Here is a 19,059-nt window from a genome sequence, read left to right as displayed (position 1 = left end):
TCTACTTCAGTTCTGCTCTGATCTTAGTTATTTCTTGCCTTCTGCTAGCTTTTGAAAGTGTTTGCTCTTGCTTCTCTAGTTCTTTTAATTGTGATGTTAGGGTGTCAATTTTAGATCTTTCCTGCTTTCTCTTGTGGGCATTTAGTGCTATAAATTTCCCTCTATACCCTGCTTTAAATGTGTCCCAGAGATTGTGGTATGTTGTGTCTTTGTTCTCATTGGTTTCAAAGAACATCTTTATTTCTGCCTTCATTTCATTATGTACCCAGTAGTCATTCAGGAGCAGGTTGTTCAGTTTGTATGTAGTTGAGCGGTTTTGAGTGAGTTTCTTAATCCTGAGTTCTAGTTTGATTGCACTGTGGTCTGAGAGACAGTTTGTTATCATTTCTGTTCTTTTACATTTGCTGAGGAGTGCTTTACTTCCAACTGTGTGGTCAATTTTGGAATAGTGCGATGTGGTGCTGAGAAGAATGTATATTCTGTTGATTTGGGGTGGAGAGTTCTGTAGATGTCTATTAGGTCTGCTTGGTGCAGAGCTGAGTTCAATTCCTGGATATCCTTGTTAACTTTCTGTCTCGTTGATCTGTCTAATGTTGACAGTGGGGTGTTAAAAGTCTCCCATTATTATTGTGTGGGAGTCTTAAGTCTCTTTGTAGGTCTCTAAGGACTTGCTTTATGAATCTGGGTGCTCCTGTATTGGGTGCATATATATTTAGGATAGTTAGTTCTTCGTGTTGAATTGATTCCTTTACCATTATGTAATGTCCTTCTTTGTCTCTTTTGATCTTTGTTGGTTTAAAGTCTGTTTTATCAGAGACTAGGATTGCAACCCCTGCTTTTTTTTGCTTTCCATTTGCTTGGTAGATCTTCCTCCATTTCTTTATTTTGAGTGTATGTGTGTCTTTGCATGTGAGATGGGTTTCCTGAATACAGCACACTGATGGGACTTGACTCTTTATCCAATTTGCCTGTCTGTCTTTTAATTTGGTCATTTAGCACATGTACATTTAAGGTTAATATTGTTATGTGTGAATTTGATCCTGCCATTATGATGTTAGCTGGTTATTTTGCCTGCTAATTAATACAGTTTCTTCATAGCATCAATGGTCTTTACAATTTGGCATGTTTTTGCAGTGGTTAGTACTGGTTGTTCCTTTCCATGTTTAGTGCTTCCTTCAGGAGCTCTTGTAAGGCAGGCCTGGTGGTGACAGAATCTCTCAGCATTTGCTTGTCTGTAAAGGATTTTATTTCTCCTTCACTTATGAAGCTTAGTTTGGCTGGATATGAAATTCTGGGTTGAATATTCTTTTCTTTAAGAATATTGAATATTGACCCCCACTCTGTTCTGGCTTGTAGGGTTTCTGCTGAGAAATCTGCTGTTAGTCTGATGGGCTTCCCTTTGTGGGTAACCCGACCTTTCTCTCTGGCTGCCCTTAACATTTTTTCCTTCATTTCCACCTCGGTGAATCTGATGATCCTGTGTCTTGGGGTTGCTCTTCTCAAGGAATATCTTTGTGGTGTTCTCTGTATTTCCTGAATTTGAATGTTGGCCTGCCTTGCTAGATTGGGGAAGTTCTCCTGGATAATATCCCAAAGAGTGTTTTCTAACTTGGTTCCATTCTCCCCATCACTTTCAGGTATACCAGTCAAACATAGACTTGTCTTTTCACACAGTCCCATATTTCTTGGAGACTTTGTTCGTTTATTTTCACTCTTTTTTCTCTAGTCTTGTCTTCTTGCTTTATTTCATTAATTTGATCTTCAATCACTGATATCCTTTCTTCCGCTTGATCAAATCGGCTATTGAAGCTTGTGTATGCTTCATGAACTTCTCGTGTTGTGTTTTTCAGCTCCATCAGGTCATTTATGTTCTTCTCTACACTGGTTATTCTAGTTAGCCATTCCTGTAATCTTTTTTCAAGGTTTTTATCTTCCTTGCGATGGCTTAGAACATGCTCCTTTAGCTCGGAGAAGTTTGTTATTACCGACCTTCTGAAGCTTACTTCTGTCAACTCATCAAACTCATTCTCCCTCCAGTTTTGTTCCCTTGCTGGCGAGGAGTTGTGATTCTTTGGAGGAGAACAGGCATTGTGGTTTTTGGAATTTTCAGCCTTTCTGCTCTGGTTTCTCCCCATGTTTGTGGTTTTATCTACCTTTGGTCTTTGATGTTGGTGACCTACGGATGGGGTTTTGGTGTGGATGTCCTTTTTGTTGATGCTGATGCTTCTTCTGTTTGTTAGTTTTCCTTCTAACAGTCAGGCCCGTCAGCTGCAGGTCTATTGGAGTTTGCTGGAGGTCCACTCCAGACCCTGTTTGCCTGGGTATCACCAGCGGAGGCTGCAGAACCACAAATATTGCAGAATGGCAAATGTTGCTGCCTGATCCTTCCTCTGGAAGCTTCATCTCAGAGGGGCACCCGCCAGATGCCAGCCAGAGCTCTACTGTATGAGGTGTCTGTCGGCCCCTACTGAGAGGTGTCTCCTAGTAAGGCTACCGGGGATCAGAGACCCACTTGAGGAGGCAGTCTATCTGTTATCAGAGCTTGAACACCATGCTGGGAGAACCACTGCTGTCTTCAGAGCTGTCAGTAAGGGACGTTTAAGTCTGGAGAAGCTGTGCCCACCACTGCCCCTTCCCCCAGGTGCTCTGTCCCAGGGGGATGGGGGTTTTATCTATAAGTCCCTGAGTGAGGCAGCTGCCTTTTTTTCAGATATGCCCTGCCCACAGAGGTGGAACCTAGAGAGGCAGTCTGCCTTGCTGAACTGCGGTGGGCTCCACCCAGTTCAAGCTTCCTGGCAGCTTTGTTTACACTGTGAGCATAAAAACTGCCTACTCACAACTCAGCAATGGCAGATGCCCCTCCCCCTGCCAAGTTCCAGCATCCCAGGTCGATCTCAGACTGCTGCACTAGCAGTGAGAATTTCAAGCCAATGAATCTTTGCTTGCTGGGCTCTGTGGGCATGGGGCCCACTGAGCCAGGCACTGGAGGGAATCTCCTGGTCTGCTGGTTGTGAAGACTGTGGGAAAAGTGCTGTATTTGGGCAGGAGTGTAGTGTTCCTCCCAGTACAGTCTCTCTCACGGCTTCCCTTGGCTAGGAAAGGGAAATCCCCTGACCCCTTGCACTTTGCAGGTGAGGTGACTCCCCGCCCTGCTTTGGCTTGCCCTCCGTGGGTTGCACCCACTGTCCAACCAGTCTCAATGAGATGAACCAGGTACCTCAGTTGGAAATGCAGAAATCACCCATCTTCTGTGTCAGTCTCACTGGGAGCTGCAGACCAGAGCTGTTCCTGTTTGGCTATCTTGGAAGAGTCCTCCTACCACAGAATTTTAAACATCAGATATTGTGAGAACTCACTATCATGAGAACGGCATGACGGAAATCTGCCCCCATGATCCAATTACCTCCCACCAGGTGCCTCCCCTGACACATGGGGATTATAATTCCAAATGAGATTTGGGTGGGGACATAGAGCCAAACCGTATCAGAAGAGTTCCTCCTCAAAGAGTTCATAGTCTACTTGCAGCCATTTCCACTCTCCACTTGAATTCAAAAAGTTTCAGTTATTTTTCAGATGACATGTGCAACCCAGATGCCAAGCTGGAGTTTCTCCCTTCTTTTAAGATCTAGACAGAATTGGATAGAAACACAACCCTAGTTTGATAGCCTATAAAAATCCAGACTTTCCCACAGTTTATTGAAAGAACCCAGAGGTAAAACTTGGTCTTTCTCTAATTTTCACAGAAAACCACCTGCACAGAGATGCTGTCTATATCTATTTGTAGACTTACTGTTGTAGGCGAAGATAAAGGAAGAGATGATGTAAACAGGGCAAACCCCTCTGAAAGGAACTGTGGGCTCTTGCTTCCACAGATTAGCTCAGGATCTTGATCTTCTCCCTGTCTGAAGTGTTGTATCCATCCTGCAGTACACACTGTAATTGCCATCCATAAGCTCGGGCTTCCCAAATGTGTGCAAGAGAGCAGCACCTGAGCTACATCTAATCAGATCCCTATTTGAACTCTCTTTGAAAACAAGTAAGGCAAAATCTTCCATCTGGAGAAATCTCTTGTTTAGTGTAAATGTTTAATGGGTAATCATATAAGTAACATTAAAAAACATGCTGAAATGATTAGACAGGATAATAGACAACATAAAGCAATGTTTAATTACTTGGTAAGTACTGGCTGTGTGCCAATGTACAGATCAACTATCAGGTGTGTGTGTGTGACTTCCTCCCATTCTTGACATTACTTAAAGTCACTTAATCACATAAGCAATAATATAAATGTGTTTAGTATTTTACTTATATATAGGACAAAAATTGCCAATGCTGTCTAGCCAAAGACCACCAGGAATATACTTGTTATTGAACAAGTTGGATCTATTACTCTGCCAGTAAGGAAGAAGGCATTCCATGGGGAACATCCTCTTATGCTGGCTGCCACTCACCCTACATTTGCATAACTTAGAAGTTTATTCATATAACCCTTCTGAACAAGAAGCTCAAGTTCTATCACCTTTTAAAAGGCAAAAATAAAAAATGGTGAAAGGTGAGTATCTTGCTATATTAGTAAACGAGAAGAAGAGATAAAAGGAGAACCAAGGAGACTGTGGTAAGGAAACTGGAAGTTTTAAAGTAGTGAGTGATCAGTACTTTCAGTCTTCTTCAGGTTAAGTAAGATGAAGACTGAGGAGAATCCACTGGATTTGGACTTTGAGTCACTGTTGGGTAGACACATGACTGCAATGGTTTGAAGAGTGAGTGAGAGGTGAAGTAGAGGCTGCACTTGGCCCTCAGTATCCATACACTATGCATCCATGTATTCAACCAACCTCAGATGGAAAATATTTAAAAAATTGTGCCTATATTGAACATGTATAGCTTTTTTTTCTTTCATCATACCCTAACCAATGCAGTATAACAACTATTTACAGAGCATTTACATTGTATTAGGCATTATAAGTAATCTAGAATGATTTAAAGTATATTGGAGGATGTGCATGGGTTATATGCAAATACTATGCCATTTTATATCAGGAATTTGAGCACCCTTGGAGTTTGGTATCACAGGAAGGTCTTGGAACCAGTCTTCCAGGGATAGGGAGGGACAGCTGTCCTTGTCTTGCAGGAACCTTGGCCGTGAAAGGATACTGTGAGGGGATACTGTGTGTGTGTGTGTGTGTGTTGGGGAGGTTTGAGGGAGGGTGGAGGGTGGGGAGTGACAATGTTGCAGGTAGGCTTCCTCAGAAGAAAGTGTGGCTTTGAGGATTTCCAGCCTCACTTTTATTATCTGTCTCTTTAGGAATTTTAAGTTAACCAAGGGACTGGTATATCATGATCAACCATTGAAATGCCAAAATGCTAAGTGAATTATTTTAAAAATAAACCCTTCATATCTCAAAACAATTTTAGATTTACAGAAAAGTTGCAGTCAGTACAGACAATTCTAATACACCTTGCACCCAACTTCTCCTCCTATTAACATTAATATGATACATTTGTTATAATGAATCAATATTTATACATTATTATTAACTAAAATCTATACTGTATTCAGATTTTCTTAGTTTTTACCTAATATCCTTTCCTTATTACAGGATCCCATCCAGGATACATAACATTTAGTTATGTTTAAAAAAAAAAAGTAACTGGGAAGCCATTAGGCTGAGAGGGATCTGTGTTCTGGGTTTCTATGTAAGCAAACCTTGAAACCCAACTCAGAGTAACTTTACTCATCAGAAACTGCCAACTAGAGACTTTAAGGATACTGTCTCACTTTAACCAGTCAAACATTTTCTTTGTTTTGCTTCTGTGAATACTTCATAAAAGCGTTCCCCTCATATCCCCTCTGTGGAGCCCAAACCACATGTGGTTTGGTGCTGCCTGATTCATGAATTGCTGACTGCTCAGATAAACTCTAAAAGTTTCATTTGCCAAAGTTTATCTTTTCATAGTCTCATCTTGACTGTGACAGTTTCTCTGATTTTTCGTTTTTGATGACCTTGATAGCTTGGAGGAGTACTGGTCAGGTACTTTGTAGAATGTACCTCAACTGGAATTTGTCTGACGGTTTTCTCACTATTAAACTGGGGTTGTGGGTTTAGGCGAGGAAGACCACAGAAGTAAAGTATCACTTTAATCCCCTCACATCAAGGGTACATACTGCCGACATTACTTATTGCTGTTGATGTTGACCTTGATCACATGGCCAACATAGTGTTTGTCAGGTTTCTCCACTGTGAAGTTACTCTCCCTTCCCCACTCTCCTTTTGTACCGTCCTCATGGATGGAAGTCACCATGTGAAGCCTGTACTCAAGGAGTGGGCAATTGTACTCCACCTCCTTGAGGGTGAGATTCTACATAAATTATTTGGAATTTTTATGCATCAGAGTTTTGTCTCGTCTCCCCAGGATAAATGGACTTTTAATCTTTAAAAAGACTGAATGACGGCCGGGTATGGTGGCTCACATCTGTAACCCCAGCACTTTGGGAGGCCGAGGTGGGTGGATCATGAGGTCAGGAGATTGAGACCATCCTGGCGAACACAGTGAAACCCCCTCTCTACTAACAATACAAAATGTTAGCTGGGCATGGTGGCACACACCTGTAGTCCCAGCTACTTGGGAGGCTGAGGCAGGAGAATCGCTTGAGCCTGGGAGGCGGAGGTTGCAGTGAGCCAAGATCATACCACTGCACTCCAGCCTGGGTGACAGAGCGAGACTCTATCTCAAAAAAAAAAAAAAAAAAGACTGAATGACTTCATGCCTTGCTTACTAAGATTAAACTCATAGGATAAATTTTATCCAGGAAGCTAGCTATTTGGTTCATTTTTTTCAATACAGATTAACATGCTGACGGTAGCAGAAGTTGAGAGCAGTGAAGAAGAGCCTCACGAAGATAATATTCAATGTGTCTTATTCACATATTTCTTTGCACAGTCATTAACATTTCCACAGGCGAAGTAAAAAGTCATATAGTGGAAACTACTTGTAACTGAGTGATTTGAATAACACAACGCTGAAGTACTGGATCAACATTTTTATTTTTTTATTTTTTTAATTTTTATTTTTTGAAACAGGGTCTTGCTCTGTCAGCCAAGCTGGAGTGCAGTGGTATGATTACAGTTCACTGTAGTCTCGACTTTCGGGGCTCAAGTCATTCTTGCACCTCAGCCTCTTGAATAGCTGAGACCACAGGTATATGTGTATTTTTAATTTTTTTTTTTTTTGTAGAGACAAGGTCTTGCTATGTTGCTTAGGCTGGTCTTGAACTCCTGGGGTCAAGTGATCCTCCTGTATCAGCCTCCCAAAATGCTGGAATTATAGGCATGAGCCACTGCACCTGACCTAATTGTCACTTTTATTTTCTGACTTCTGAGTAGGTAGTATAGCGTAAAAAATTAGAGAGTTTCTTGTCTGTATAATTAGCATTGGGAATGGAAGAGAAACCGCAGAAGAAAGCAAACTGGTTGTGCTGGTCAGCCATAGTTCACCTAAGTTCTACCACTTACTAGTTGTGTGACCTAGGGAAAATTACTTGACCTCTGTAAGCCTCAATTTTCTCACCCATAAATTGAGAAAAGTAATAATACCTATATAACATAATTTTGGGGGACTAAATGAGATAATATACTTTTAAGTGTATTTGTAAACTCTAAAGTTGCACTGGTTGCTCGAGCTGACACTCAATTGCTGGGGCTGACACTCAGCCAGCGTGCACTGCACTAGCCAGCAGAGATGTTTATACCTACTGTTTGTTAGACTGGCCAGGCCTCAAGCTGCATTCGCTGTTAAATATTGTGAATATCACCACTGCTAGCGACTGGGGAGCCATACTGAGTCAGCTTCCTCCTGGCAGTCACAGCCATTTATGTACTGTTGGAACTAGCACCATAGCTGGGCCTCACTACATGTGGATGATTAAGATTCCCTGATGTCTGGGGATACGAGTGTGGGCAGCCAAAGATTTACCTTGATGGATTTTGAAACAAACTTTCCTCTTGCAGAAGGCGTACTGGCTATCCTTGGGTCAGCATGTAATGTTGGTGTATTCCTTCACAGAGTATGCACAGACAGGCAGACAGACATTCCTGTATTCATTCTGTGGACGCCCATCTGCTGGTGCAAACAATTAAAACAGTGGACATAATTAGTATTTAGTAAATATAGTTTTGTTCCTTTCCTTGCTTTCCCTTTCTTAAAATGTTACCCAAAGTAATGAACACATGACGGAAATCATACCCCTGAATAATTGCTTAAGTATAAGTAGGTTAGGCATCAATACAAAGCTATCAAAAATTCCAAGCCATATTTATTACTGACTTTGGAGATGGTTTTTTCAGTGAATCATATGACACCATTAAATATAAAAATATATTGAGTCGCATCCCCTCAAATACATTATAACTTTAATGCTCTTTATTGAATCAATTCTACTTTTGTTGGAAAAAAATGATTTGTGCTTTTGAGAGAAATAATAATATAATAATTTCCAAATTGCATCCTATGCTTTGTTTTTCCAAGTCAATATTTTGGCTAAGGAGTTTAGTTTTTGATTTGTAAAATTGTATCAACTGGCTAAGATTGAGTACACAAACTTTTTTTGTAATTGCAAGTTACTTATTAAGGTGGGCTTTTAAAAGGTCATTATTTTGGTGACAAAAGCAATCACCCATTTGATTTTGGTAATAAAAGTTAAAATCAAGCTAGGTGCCATGGCTCACACCTGTAATCCCAGCACTTTGGGAGGCTGAGGCAGGTGGATCACTTGAGGCCAGGAATACGAGGCCAGCCTGGCCAACATGGCGAAACCCTGTCTCTACAAAAAACACAAAAATTAGTTGGGCATCTTGGTGTACTCCTGTAATCCCAGCTACTCAGGTGGCTGAGAGATGAGACTCGCTTGAACCCGGAAGTCTAAGGTTGCAGTGAGCCTAGATTGTGCCACTGCACTCCAGCCTGGGCAACAGAACAAGACTCTGTCTCAAAAAAGAAAAAAATAAACAAAATCAATAGTCCATAAGGAAAAACAAGAACATTTCCGTTTCCTTCTCATTGTCTAGCTTTGAAGACCTGACTTCAACTGCAGGGAGAATGGAACTCTCTGTACCATTTCAGAACTTAGTGATTTTTCCTTTCCCCAGTCACAAGTCTTATAGTATAAAAACTACCATGAGGTAGTTCCTGGAGATAAGGTTTATAATATCACTTTATTCTTTTATTTCACCCATAGGTATTTCATAGTTCTTAGAAATTCTCACTACTGAGCAAGATGATATTGTCTTCACTTAACTTTGTTAAGCGTATCACTTGATAATACTGAATCTGAATTCTATTAAGAAGAAAATACATATGATCAAAGAAGCTGGGAGTGAAATGGGCCATGAAATCCACTGGATATACTCACATGTAACCCATGCAATGTCTGGATGACTTTAATCTGTGCAAGAGGAAAGAATTTTAAAAACCAGAAAGGTTCTCAGAAATCATCATGTAATTTGCATCTTTTTACAGTGGAGGAAACTGAGTTTCATCAAAGTTAAGCAACTTGCACTAAAACAGAGCTGCTCAGGAAAACTGAGCTGACTCATGGTCTAAGTTCTTTGTGCTTATTTTACTGCTTCTTACCCAGTGCTGATCAGGGCATAGTTTAATCCTACAGAGAATCAGATGCTTCCAGAGCCACAGTCTTGTAACTGAAACAGCCAGCTTCATTCATTGCACTTTTAAAGAAGTGAGACAGCAGGGCTCAAATCTGGCTGTTAGAGGTGTGTGAAAAGTAATATTTTATTATTACTAGTAAAATGTATAAATGTATTAAAACTGTGAATGATTACAATGGTATGCTTTTGGTTGCAAGGAATAAAATCCCAAATAGAACTAGCTAAGGCAAAAAAAGAGGATGCTTTGATATTAGGATTCTAATAAAGAGCATAATTGAAGAAAGAGCTGCACCACCAAATCAAGGATAAAGCTGGCTTTGAGAACAACCTAAACAGTGACTGAATGTTGCTGGGATTCTCATTCTCTCTGTCTCTTTCTAGCTCTCAGCACCTTCTTTAAGCTTTTACTTTGAATTCCTAGGGATGTTGGGAGTGGGGTGAGGGTAGTTACTGTACAGAAATTGAGAGCTTTTGGCGGGGGGGTCACTCAAAACTAGGTTCAAATTCTGCTTTGCAATTTTACCTTGGACATGTTATTTGATGTCTCTGAAGGAATAAAAGTTCAATAATAACTGCCTTTCAGGGTTTTTGGGAAGAATAACATGCAATAATGTACATAATACAATTAGCATAACTGTTGGCCTATAGTAGCTACTCAATAAATGGTAGTTATTGTTATACATTTAAGATATTATTTGATTATAGGTCTTTCGTCCCTACTTTTCCACCATAACCCTGGCTGAAAAGCCAACAGACACAAAGCCAACTGACAAAGATCAGTTTTCATAGAACCTAAGATGCCATCAATTGTGAGATGGACCACTATTTTATGTAGTTCTACAAAAGAAAATAGCTGCCAATTATACTCTGGGTTATTTACCATTTGAAATTTTTATTTTATACTTCTTGAAAAAGCTCTTTTAGATTTAATTAGATGTATATGATCAAATATCACTATTATTCATACATAGAAAGGAACATATCAGTCAAAACTTGGCTAAAGTATTCCCAAAACTTGTTAACATTCTATGTCTGTGAACCACATTTCAACTCTGAGGCATTGGTGTCTGTATTCTTCCATATGTATTATCCTTTGTTTCTTTGACAGCATTGGTGAAACTGCATTTCTTAAGAAACAAACAAACAAACAAACAATCCCCCCCAAAACTCCACCATACCTCCAGGACTTCTCTCCAAGATGTTAATAGTCACTCTGCCATTCTATAAGATTTCATGATCTCAGAAATCAAGTCATCAAGGAAATGACAAAATAATGCATGTACAAGCCATCTTATCTGCTGCCTGGCTAATGCCAAGGCGAGATGCCATTGATGGTATGGAGCTTCTTGATTTCAGAGATGTTAAAATATATATAAAAAATGCATCTAAAAAGTGATATACAGTCTGGGCATGGTGGCTAACACCTGTAATCCCAGCACTTTGGGATGCTGAGGCAGAAGGATCATTTGAGGCCAGGAGTTTGAGAACAGCCTGGACACCACAGCAAGACCCTGTTTCTACAAATAATAATAATAAAATCAAAAGTGATATATAAAGAATACTAGACTGCCCATATCACTACAGGTACCTCACTTTGTCAAAAATAAATATAATTATAAAATTATTTGAAATAGTGAGTTTGTTTAATGCATTAAAAATTATTTGAATAATGGCTGGCTGCAGTGGCTCATGTCTCTAATCCCAGCACTTTGGAAGGCTGATGTGAGTGGATCACTTGAGGTCAGGAGTTCAAGACCAGCCTGGGCAACATGGTGAAACCCTGTCTCTACTAAAAATACAAAAAATTAGCCAGGCGTGGTGGCTCATGCCTGTAGTCCCAGCTACTCAGGAGGCTAAGGCAAGAGAATCGCTTGAACCCAGGAGGTGGAGGTTGCAGTGAGCTGAGATCGCGCCACTGCACTCCAGCCTTGTGACAGCAAGACTTGGTATAAAAAAAAAAAAAAAAAAAAAAAATTTGAGTAACTACTCAGTCTGTGTAAAATGAGGTATATTTGAATCAATCATTTTTTTTCCTTTTGGTTAGTATTAACAGACAATTGTAGGCAGAGCTTTTAGGCTAAAAACAATTTTCCCTAAGTGAAGATTTGGTTTTCTTCAGTTCCATTAGCATTTCATTCACAGAGACAGATTGGTGCCATTTGAAGACACTTGAAACCTGTATTTTTTCTTGCCAAGATTTGTTGTTATAACATAAAAATCAAGCAGTAGCAAAGCTTACATATTTTTTTTTTTTTTTTTTTTTTTTTTTTTGAGACGGAGTCTCGCTCTGTCGCCCAGGCTGGAGTGCAGTGGCACAATCTCGGCTCACTGCAAGCCCTGCCTCCTGGGTTCAGGCCATTCTCCTGCCTCAGCCTCCCGAGTAGCTGGGACTACAGGCGCCCGCCACCACGCCCGGCTAATTTTTTGTATTTTTAGTAGAGACGGGGTTTCACTGTGTTAGCCAGGATGGTCTCGATCTCCTGACCTCGTGATCCACCCGCCTCTGCCTCCCAAAGTGCTGGGATTACAGGCGTGAGCCACCGCGCCTGGCTGCTTACATATTTTTTAAAAGAATAAATTCCCTTCAATTTTTAAGCTGAGAGCATATTCAGCTCAAATTCAGAAAAAAACAGGAATCTTATGAAAATATTATGAACTTGCTTACCTTTCTATTTTCCCCCAATACTTCTAAAAATTGAGATTTACATAAAATAAAATGCACAGCTCTTAAAGATACAGTTAAATGGCTTAAACTCATGTAACTACTACCCCAATTAAGAAACAGAGCATTTTAATCAACAATAAAAAGTTCCCTTGGGTCCCTTTCCAGTGAATCCCCTGCCCCCTTCAACATAATCTGGTCTGTTATTTTAAGCCATGGTCAACAACATATTGAAGCATCAGAAAAATAAAAGGAGAAGCATCAGAAAAATAAAAAAAGAAAAAGAAACTTCTTAAGACATCATGACTTACAGACTAAGATATCTAACTGCCTCTTCTTAATTTTAATTACTGTGGTTATATTGTTATACATCACTTGCCTTGAGTGACTTAGTTATTTTAAAAATAATTAGTAGTAACTTGTATAGTAACAGAACATTATACCCTACTCACTTATTCAGGTGGAAATAGGATAGATTTCTAGCTAGCCTGGATCAGGTACCATGGGGTATCTCATTACAGTTTGGGACATAAACACTATATAGATTTAGCTACCACATGACTTCCAGACTCAACCCAGTAATGTCAAAACTTTATATTGCATAGTAGCTTTAAATTACTTTAAAAGCCATTTTTATTTGCGCATAATACAATCAAGTGAGGTGGTAACTGTGAGCAACTATTAGTCAAATGTGAAAAGTTACTGTAAAGGTGATATGCACTCCTCTTTTCAGCTCCCTATATGAAGCTGTGGGGCTTCGTTAGGATTAATCCATTGTTGTATTGGCCCATTTGTATTTTCTTCACTACTCTCAATGTGAATCAAGTAAAGACATCAGTATTAATCTGCCTGCTTAACACTGATGTGTGTCAACATGTTCAAGGTATGATAAAATCTGGTAGAAATAAGAGTGGAGGTAATAAGAAAAGTGAACCATAACCTATTTACTTATACGCTATAACCATGCATTAATTCATTCTTGACTCATTCCACAAATATTGAATGCCTTTTATATGCCAGGCCCTGTGCTAAGAGTTGGAGATACAACCAAAGATGACATAGAAATGCACCCTCATCTCATGAAAATCTAATCTACTGGGATTATAGACATATAAGCAAATACAGTTCCCTATGATAAGTGATGGGGAAGTATAGGATGAGTGGGATTCAGACCTGAAGAAGGAATAAGAGTTCACCAGGGGGAGAAGTAAGGAATTATCTTAGGAAAAAGGGGAAAGAGGCAATGACAAAGTATGTGGTAATATGATCCCAAGAGTAGAAGCTCTGGCTGTGTTTCATCTGGAAGTATAATGTTCATTTTGAAACTAATGAAGCTATCAGTGAAAAAATTTCTGGCTAATGTTTTGAACAGCAATGAGAATCACGTAAATATACAAGGATTTTACCTAAAACAACAAATGACAAAGTATTATAGCCTAGCCTTTTATTCTTAGATAGCTTTTATATCACTAAGGCAGAGAGACAGAAACACACACACAGAGACAGAGAGAGAGAGAGAAAGAGAGGCAGTCAGACAGAAACAAAAGCCAGTGTGGTATTAGCAGGTGGCAATTGTGCTACAAGGGAGATTTTTTCTATTGACTTTTTTTCCCCACTAAAAACAGAAGGAAATAATGTTAAAAAGTGAAAAACAACAGGGAAATGCAGAAACATTCCCACAAAGGGGTTATTGTTTTGATCCAGATTGTGTTAGAAACACGAGCAAAAGAGTACTTCTTTGTTTCATTGCCAGGAAGTACATCACCGTCATTGTGAAATTCTTGAGATTCAGACCGGCAATCATCTACTCCCCTGATTTCAACAGGCTGCAGATGACCACATGTATTATTTTTTTATTTTTTTTTGAGACGGAGTCTCGCTCTGCCGCCCCAGGCTGGAGTGCAGTGTCGCGATCTCGGCTCACTGCAAGCTCCGCCTCCTGGGTTCACGCCATTCTCCTGCCTCAGCCTCCCAAGTAGCTGGGACTACAGGCGCCCACCACCACGCCTGGCTAATTTTTTTGTGTTTTTTTAGTAGAGACGGGGTTTCCCCGTGTTAGCCAGGATGGTCTTGGTCTCCTGACCTCGTGATCCTCCCATCTCGGCCTCCCAAAGTGCTGGGATTACAGGCGTGAGCCATTGCGCCCGGCCATGTATGATCTTTTAAGACCTGTCTCTCCCACTATACTACAACTTCTAAGAGATTCCTGTTGCAAACCAGTTTCCCTGGGACCTGGTGCAATACTTACTATATTGGCACATAGTAAGGTGCTCAATAAATGCTCGTTGAAGAATAAAGGCAGAGATCTACCTTTCCAGCCACATTTCCTTAGGCTTTCTTCCTCGCCCGCTTACCCTATGATAGGGAACCTCTATCACAATGACCAAACCAGGCATCCTAGGCCTTCTCCAATGGTTTTTTACTTCTTTGGCAGGACCTTCATCACTTCATCCCAGGAAATGCTGGTGCCCCTCTGGGATTAGATTCCAAGTGCCTGGAGGGCAGTGACTATGTCTCATTCACTCACAAAAACGCCTGAAATTTTACAAAATGACTAGCATATAGTAGGTGCTTGATAAGTCTAAGTTATTTTATCAAGAATTTATGAACTTTATGATGAGTTTATTTGTATCAATAAATATGTATTGAATTCCTAATTTGCCAGGCACTGTTTTAGGTGTGGAAGATACAGAGGTGAACAAGCATGATAAGGCCCCTGGAAGCTTACTGGAAGTTTAAATTCTAGTGGAGACAAACTAGATCCCTATCTTTCACCATATACAAAAATCAATTCAAAATAGATTAAAGACTTAAATTTAAGACCAGAAACTATGAAACTACTAGAAGCAAATATACGGGAAATGCATCAGGACATTGGTCTAGGCAAAGATTTTTTGGGTAAGACCTCAAAAGCAGAGGCAACATAAACAATAGACAAATGGGATTACATCAAACTAAAAAGCTTCTGCACAGCAAAGGAAGCAATCAAGAGAGTGAAGAGGCAACCTACAGAATGGGAAAAGAAATATTTGCAAGCTATCCATCTGACCCAAACTCATCTTAATGAGTACAGGGCCTCTCAGATTAAAACCAACATTTTCAAGCTCCCTTTTAACTGGCAGCAGTCATGGGGACTGAGTCCTAGCCAATGAAATTGGACTGAATCCCATTCTTCTGACTGGTGGCTGGAGCTCCAAAAGCCACCCTGAACCACAGCATGATCATAGGAATCAAGTCTGTGCAGAGCAGAGCCACAAAATAGATGGAACTTGTATCCTGACATTGGGGAGCACCAAAGCTCTGTCTACCTCCAGACTTGAACGTTTAAGAGAAAACCAGTTGTATCTTGTTAAAGCCACTGCACTGTTAGGCTTTGTGCTTTTTTTCACCTGAACTAATCCTAAATCATACATCTGTTAAACACATCACTTTAGAACCTGTCATCTTCTGTCTCTTAATATCATCCACCAACTCTATTCACTCTATTTGGCCCCAGTTTTCCTTTTTCTTCCCTATTTTCCTGCTTTATTTTTGTCCTTTTTCCCTTAATTGAGCATTATGCAAAACTCAAATATCCTGATGTATTGTCTACTGAACACATTTTAAAAATTAACATTTATTAAAAAGAATATGAAATACACAAATGTAGAGGGAAAGAAATACTGAATCTTCATGTACCCATCACTCCACCCCACCAATCATTAACCTATGATCAGCTTCCGCCCCACTCACACTATAGCCTCTTCCCCACTCCTGTATTATTTTGAATCAAATTTCAGACCTCATATTGTTATTGAATCAAGTTTCAGACTTCTTTATTTAAGAAGCAGGCAAGTCAATCTTTTTTACTTTTTCCTGACATAAAGACAAATTCCTAACTCATGACTTCTTTTGCCTCATAAAAATCAGCCTTTTCTTTCCCTATTTCTCCTCCTTTTCCCCCTTCCCCTCTTCCTCCTACCTCTTTTTTTTTCTCTTTCTCTTTCCTTTCCTACCTTCTTCTCCCCTTCCACTGTAATTTTTAAAAAGGAAATCCAGGTCTAATTTTCCCAGTTTTACCTGTGGTTCCTTGATATACATCTATCTTTCCATTTTCAATCATTTTTGCTAAAATGGCAGAGTTTACTCATGGATAGTCCCTTTATGAGTTTGGAGAAAAGGATATTTAAGTCACACAATCCTCAACCCTCTTTTAGATAATAAAAACTGGCTACACTAGTAATACAGTGGGAAAATATAATGAATAAGAAGAATCCATTTATAGTAGTCACCAAAATTAAATATTGGATACTATTTTAACTAGAAAAACTCAAAAGCCCCAATGATACCAGTGACTTGTTTTTATAACATTGAGAAGGCATTGAGCTTTTATATTGGTGGATTTGGGCCATATGGATGGGTTCCCATAAAGCAAGCTGGAACTGTCTTGATACCATTCATGCACAGAAATCAAGCATGGCAGAGTGCAGCCAATATTTTGGAGGGAGTGCAGATTACTTGGACATGATGGAGGCAGATCTTTCCACACAAGGGTATAATCACAGAGCCAGTGGCAAATTCTCATAGATTTTATTTGCTTTTATCATTATGAAAAATAAATTTAAGATCTGTATACTGTAACAAAACAAAACAACTATGACTGGTTAACATCCCAGATTTTGTGTACTTTTGGAGAGCTGTGTTCCTGAGCATTTCCAAATTATTTCTCCCCTGGGAAATTGTGGGAGGTATATGCTACTCCTACTCTGTTACTTTAACCTACATCATAATATTGAACTTTATACCACTAAGGAAATGTGATAATTCTTGTATGCTCAGCTTGGTGAAAGAATTTGTAATTGTTTCATATTGTGTTTACTTGTCTAGACCAAAGGCTGTAGTCACTGGAAACATGGACTTGTTTTCATCTCTAACTCTCCACCTCTCCACACTCAGCCTGCAGAGCCCGGCCAACAATCAGTGAGTGTCTAAGAACATTTTGTGAAATGAGTATGCGAATGCAGAAACTCTTTAGACAGAACCAGTAGCACAGTTTCTTGGAGTTCAGATTTATTTAGGAAGTTGGCATTTAAGTCCTCTTTTGGTTGTTTTGGTGGTTCATGAAAGTACTTTTACCTTTCTCAGTTTTGATTTGATATTTTTTCTTATCACACTCCACTCCAGTATTAGAATCCTTACCTTTTTTCGACATAACACTTAACTCTCCTAATACTCTTGAAATTGTGCATTCTCATTTCTATGCTCATGTGAGTTTTGACTTAATATTTCAAACTTAAGAGTTGAGTAAGTCTACATACTACTCATGAGAAAGTGAGTAGAACTGTTTCCCCCCAAAATGAAAAGAACTATCTTCTGGGTTATTGGTTTTAACTGAAGGTGAAAGGTTTTAAACCTTTTCCCCTTATGGTCTTGGGGAAGCAACTATTTAGAAAATTTGCTTGTAAAAATAATACTTGTAAAAATAATAATTGTTCTAGCAAATTATACACCTTTGTGTATGCAAGGGTGAGAAGGGAGAGATAGAGATGGAGGTAGACAATGCTCTAACTGTAGACATTCATCCTACATTTAAATATTTTGAATTTTCAGTAGTCTGTGAATACGAGGAAACTTATTACATTAAGGTAGACTTTAGAGATCTGACATGTAGCTGATATTTTCACAGTGCGAGAAATATCAAGCTGACATTATGCAGTCTCTGAGATGATTATTTCCAAATGTCAGAGTGCAGAAACTTATTCATGGGACTTCAGTGCCTTAGGATAGTGTCAATTTAAAAGACATTCACATTGACTTCTTTTTTATTTAAACATGCTAAATGAGGTATGAAAAGCAGGTTAAGAAGTCAACTGAGAAAGGAAGAGCAAAGAAGAAACCTATTGACAAGAAAATTTTAAATAATAGATTGATGTACTCTTTAATCAATTTTCACGGACCTCTTGCTGACAGTGGGCTTCAGCAACTGCCTCCTAATCCTTCCTACAGCTGTAATTTTGCTCTTCATGTTATTTCACTCATCTCACTTATAGTGAATTTGGAAAATTAAAAATAAGTAAAAACTATTTGAATATTTTATAGATTTTTTTTTTTTTTGCTCTTGAGACAGAGTCTCACTTGGTCGCCTAGGCTGGAGTGGTGCAAAGGCGCGATCTCGGCTCACTGCAACCTCTGCCTCCCTGGTTCAAGTGATTCTCCTGCCTCAGCCTCCTGAGTAGCTGGGATGATAGGTGCTTGCCACCACGCCTAGCTAAATTTTGTATTTTTAGTAGAGACAGCGTTTCACCATGTTGGTCAGACTGGTCCCGAACTCCTGACCTCAGGTGATCCACCAGCCTCGTCCTCCCAAAGTGCTGGGATTACAGGCATGAGCCACTGAGCCCAGCCTATTTTATAGATTATTTTCAATAAATAAGTCAAAAACCAAATTGTTTGACTTTTATTAGTAACACTGGATTTCGAATTAAAATAACTTAGTAATATTTTAAATTAAAAATGTATTCTTTTGTTCAATCTCTTTAGCAGTTAATTATGAACCTACTGAACTGCTGGAACGTCTGTTATTTTGGAAACAAAGGAGTTTTTTTTTTTTCTTTAAGCCAATTGGCCATATCAGAGATAACTGAGTTTAAATAAGCCTTCATCTTCCCAATTATGTGCTCCTAATTACTCGGGGTCACTGAAATCCCATGGCATCTTCTGAAAAGCATTTTCCCTGCAGTCCATGTTGTTAGG

The 19,059-nt window shown here is 39.4% G+C and overlaps 1 long non-coding RNA gene across 1 annotated transcript in view; it reads right to left on the bottom strand.

Annotated features, from left to right (window-relative positions):
• LOC103892008 (uncharacterized) overlaps nt 1–19,059 on the bottom strand; it is a 76,492-nt gene that overhangs the window by 56,210 nt on the left and 1,223 nt on the right. The window contains exon 2 of the long non-coding RNA XR_656250.2: nt 7,975–8,118. This is a non-coding gene — a long non-coding RNA (uncharacterized LOC103892008). The remainder of the gene's footprint in view (nt 1–7,974; nt 8,119–19,059) is intronic.

Source organism: Pongo abelii, chromosome 1 (assembly GCF_028885655.2).
Source record: "Pongo abelii isolate AG06213 chromosome 1, NHGRI_mPonAbe1-v2.0_pri, whole genome shotgun sequence".
In the NCBI taxonomy this organism is placed as follows: Eukaryota; Metazoa; Chordata; class Mammalia; order Primates; family Hominidae; genus Pongo; species Pongo abelii.
The sequence above is the reverse complement of the archived record's forward strand: the minus strand, read 5'-3'. Positions and strand labels throughout refer to the sequence as shown.